Raw genomic sequence first — 5,341 nt, 5'->3', positions numbered from 1 at the left:
AATTTTTAATATAGGAAGTTGTGTTATTTATTAGGGGATTTAAAATGTTTAAAGATATTTGTCTAAGGGATGTGTAGGTGAATTTATACTACTAACCATTGGTCGTAAAGGAATATTAACTTGATGAATTTTTGAAACTCCGTAAAAATGTGGTGTTTTACTATTGTGTGGTGTTAATTTTTTTTAAGTGTTATAAATGTGTCTTTCAAAACGTTCTGTTGGATTTTTGTTTAATTTTGAATAACTTTTGTCATTTAAAAGTTCATTAATTTTTTGATCATAGATATTATATTCCATGATTACGGTCGCATTACCTTTATCAGCAGGCAAAATTTTTATTGTTTTATATTTTTTTAAGGACATTAATGCTTTTCGATCTATTGAGCTTATGTTTTGTTTAATTTTGAAAGGTTTTTCTACTCATTATTATTATTATTTTTGATCTTATACGAAATTCTTCCTGTTGTTCTTCAGGTAAATTTTGAGTTGTTTCTTCTATACTCGAATTAAAATCAAGTTTTGGAACGGTTTTTAGTGTAGTTGAAAAATTTAAACCTTTAGAAAAAACGAGTTTTTCGGTTTCAGTTAATTAAATTAAAAATTTAATCAACAGACATGAAACGTACTTTATCAGTTCCAATTCTTCAAAAAACATTCCTACCACGTATGTAAGATCACATTAAACCATTGGGTTAGCGAACACCGGTATAAATTGAGCAGGAGTAAATTAACCGAATACGAGAAGCTGCTCTAGAAGAGTGCATAATAAGATGATTACACAGGCACTTGTTTGCAGTTACAGACTCACATGTATGTTTTTGTAATTTGTAAACAAATTAATAATTCGAGATTATGAGTTTCGAAACAGGTTCCGTCATTCAACGATTCCTGTTGAATTGACCGTTTATCCTTGTCTATCTTATTGTCACTTTCTCTATTCATCCATGATTACCGGAGTTTTAAATAATTACGAAGCAACAGGTATTTGCGTAATGATTACCTTGTAAAACATTGTTGCCGTTTTTCTAATATAGTTTTTTGCAAATTTCTCAGTTTTTAATAACAATTAATTGTTTTTACCATTTTCTCTGTACTCCGAAAACACCGCCAGACAACACCTCCAGAGGAATGACGCCAATTTTGAATCACCCTGTATATTTCCAACATTTCCGTATTATCCACTTTACGATAATCTCAATAAATTTTTTGGGCAATATATTTGAGGGGCTTTGAATGCATTTAAGCAAACATGTGCGACCCAAACCGTTGAATTCCTGTCACGTCAACAAAAATGATATTGGAAAAATCCGAAGTGATACAACCAAAATGGAAGAGTGATGTATGTGGCAGACACCTTTTTTTACTATATTAAACGGAATATTGGGAAGTATGTGTGTTTCGAACGGAATAAATAAAACATCGGCTTATGCATAAATTGCACGTTCACTTTGAGGGACTCTTTTGATCTTTCGATCTAACGCGACTCTCGCTCAATTCGGGCGGATTTGACGCAAATAAAAGCATGCCTTACTGATGATAATTGTCGGTTTTATTTAAAAAATATCTCAAAAAAAGTCTCACTGAACATCGGAAAATAATGCTCTTAATATTACCATCACGTGGAAAGCAAGTGCAGATTTCTGGCCGCGATCGCAAACTTTCCTAAGCAAAACTGCTTCAGTTCTATGTAATCAATCTTGTCTGGAAAGGCTGACAAAATTTAAAATTTAACACACCTTCTGGTTAAAAGTTCGAGTTTGCTGAACTTTCCACTGTTACAATGCTTGTGGAACAAGTTTGTTTCCCGTTGCTCTTAGTGTCGTAGTTTCTTCGCGATAGTTCCACGATATTTCAATCCGAATATTTGATAGGTAAGTGTATAAGTTCTGTGCGCAATTCCAACGGAAAAATGATGAAGCATCGAATTTCAACTCTATTTGGACTTATTGCTACTTTTGTATAGAATCTAAAAATAAAAATAGGTGCCACAGCTAAGGGCGATTTTGAATATTTGCGAATGCCCCTGGTAAGTGAGACAGGATTGACAAAGAGCGGGTCATTGAAGTGACCAAGATCATGCTGCTCTCGCTTCAACCCGCAGCGGCGAAGTAGCCGAACCGATTCAATTGAACGCCATTGATGCTACGAGGTGGCTTCAATTACTTGCCTTCATTTGAATCTTTAATGATAATGCTGATAATGCAATTAAGTTGCCCGATATTTTTTAAATTATTCTTGATGTAAAGCAATTAAGTGCTTGCACGGTTTATTGATTACTGGCCGTAATGTAATCAACAAGGCACAAATAAAGCAGACATAGAAGCGAATGCATTTCCAATTTTGCAGCAGCAGACAAACATTTCGTCTGGTGGCCCAATATTGGTTTTTCGCCAGATTCTACATGACTAACTCGCACTTTACTAATAAGTTTGCCCATAAATTACCAGATGCGAAACCTGCAAAGTATGCGCCTGATTATTAAGCTTGGGTATGTTTACTATTTGGTTGTCTCGGAACTGTTTTTTTTTTTTAGTAATTTCTAGCTGAATACGGTAAAACTTAAGTAAGTCTAATAAAACCCACACTCCGGCAAAGGCATTGATTTTTGTAAGTTTCCGGCAACAAAGCTTTCCTGGACGTGGACTATGTAGCAAACTATACTAGGGACCCCAAAATGGAATTTAGCTAGTCTTTAGGACATTAATATACAAGGTAAACTCATCAAATATTACTTAACAAAACGCCAGTCTGTGTAGCCTTTCCCGGGGGAAATTTCATGGAGCTCGGTTTAATGTAGCAGCTAGTCATGAACATTAAAGTTTTACAGCCGTGTCCGCAATTGGCTTGTAACGTTTATTATTTGCTAACATCGTGACCTTAATAGAACGTGATTCAACGGGTTAAATCTCTTCAATGCCAAAGATTTAGCGGCTTTGGGCATTGGACGTTATTGGATCTAAAAATCTTCCTAGACAGAAGTTTCACTTCCTTCGTTTCTTTCGTTAAAACCCAAACAATTTCAAATGTGTGCCATGCACTGGCCGGCAGCATCTTCCAACAAGAATCGACATTTGGAATTTCGGAGCGGACATTCGCCTGCAAAATGAGACTCGGTTTATCCGACAACAAACTCGGACGTCCCTATAAATTATCTTGACAAATGATATATTCATATGCATGTATTCTTGCAGCTGCGACATTTCGATATACAGATCGCAGCTTCTTTGGTCTACACAAAGCGGGTATCGGATGGATCTATTTGGAGCCAAATAGGTCTTGATAGAGACAAGAAATATGACTGATATTTTCTGAAATCGGGCAGAATTAGCGAGTGGCAAAGTTCTACTATTGCAACATTTCAATGTGCCAACTTGGTGATTTGTGCCTCACCAGAAATTAAATTGTGTTCTAATTTGAACCCCCGCTAAACCCGCTAAAGTTGTTGCATATTTGAACTACGAATGATTTGAAAAATTTGTCGAAAAACACCGTCAATCACCTATTAATAAAGGCTAGAAATAATCGCTTACCAATACAGGAATATCCATAGGTTCAAGCTCTGGACTTTCAAGAGGTCAATCGGCCCACAACTTCCAGACATCTTAAGCTGCAACATACAAATGAGTCGCGATAAATCTACTTGCTTGGAATTATTCAGCTAAAGTAAAACTTGTAGATAAGTTCTATATTGTTGGGGCGGATTCATTTTTTTTTTTTTTTCAAAAGTGAAACTTCCTCGTATAATGCAAAGCGAATCGGATTTGTGAGCTAAACTACGAAATTCCGCATAATTCGCAATGTTATTAATGCGCTACCGTATAAGCAATTTTTCGATGCTAAAAGTGATGGAACTGATCTCGTTAGCTCTTAATTACAGCTCATACGTTAAAAGCTAAATAACATGATGGAAGGCCTGCATTTCAGCGTCATTGAGTATTTGGGCCCAGTTTTCCACGTGAGATTTATCACGAGTTAATGAAAATTTAATGGCCGAAGCGATAGCGGGATAGACGGGCTCAATCCTCTGTCCGTAGCTGAATGACGAGATAAAGTATACAAGAATTTGTTCGCCGATAATAAATACCTGTCCAATTTGTGTATGGCCGTTTTGCGCTTCCATCTTTCCATAATGGAACATGCTGGTTTGGAGCGGAAGAAGTTCATGTTTGCACATTTTTCCTACTAATGAAGCTAATTCACAATTAATAGCTGTCGTTTTGCAGAGTTCGGCTGGCAAAAGCCGAATAAAAATTGAATTTCCAGATATACCGATAGAGACTAACTGTAAATGTCCCTGGAGATTTTGGTAGAGGCGAGTGTTGCGAAGAGCCCGAAGCTGTTGTTTCGTTGGAGGTTCTCTTTCTGGATAAATCAAGCGATTGTCTGTATCTGCTAAACTAATGCCGACCTTAACAAGAAGAGAGCAAAACTATTGACAAAATTATTCCTGCGCTGCGCGCTGGTATAACTGCAATACAACTTTTCCAAAAATGGAAATACCATTACATAAGCTTTAAATTGCCAAAAGATGTTTCTTCTTTCAAAGAAGTTCCAATTGAAAAGTAGACGATCAATCAATCACCAGGCCCAAATCCAGTCACTTCCCAAATGAAATCCTGGACACGCGATTATAAACTTGGGACATGTTTGGGGACGGTATTTTGATAAATCGCCTGCACGTAGGTGTATTTGCGACCAACAGGAGCTTCCTTCCTATTCATTGTGTGCCCGTTTGGCAAGCCATGGTGAGCGCAAACACCTCAATTATTATGCAAACAGGGACATTTTTATGTTCGGGCCCTTCAGAGCCGTTTTTTTCGGGCCTCTTTCCACCACAAAAGTGAAACTCTGTGCGAAATCGAATAAGGCATCAAAAGAAACGGCTGTTAGATACTTTAGCATGTGTGGGGAATTGGAAAAATTCGCCAGATGCGTAGGTTGAGGAAAAGTAGCGAAGTCTATCGGATTTGCAGATTTTAGAGCTAACAAGCTTTGGATGGGTTGAACACTTTTCCGCGCTTATAAGGCGAGGGCCGTTGAAATTGCCTCCAGATTTGTCTTAAACTGGCGAATTTGTTCATTTGTTGAGTCCAGTCGAGAGTCGAAAGACTGAAAGTTTTTGTTTCCCGGTCATTAGGTGGAAACTGAGATGAGTTTCTCAGGCTTTGCGGCCGTCGCAAGAAGAACTTTTTGTCGACGTTTTGCAAGCCCGAGTAGCGGGCATCTTCGAAGCTCGTCGGCAATCAGTGATTTACTGTCTCTATTTATCAATTAAAATACGTTTCGGTGTATTTTTCCACCATCATCAGTTTTTCTAAAGCAACAGATAGTTAAAAAAAAA

Source organism: Dendroctonus ponderosae, unplaced genomic scaffold (assembly GCF_020466585.1).
Source record: "Dendroctonus ponderosae isolate FM_Combo_2020 unplaced genomic scaffold, Dpon_F_20191213v2 Dpon_F_20191213_1, whole genome shotgun sequence".
Lineage (NCBI taxonomy): Eukaryota > Metazoa > Arthropoda > Insecta > Coleoptera > Curculionidae > Dendroctonus > Dendroctonus ponderosae.
Note: the sequence above shows the minus strand (reverse complement) of the source record.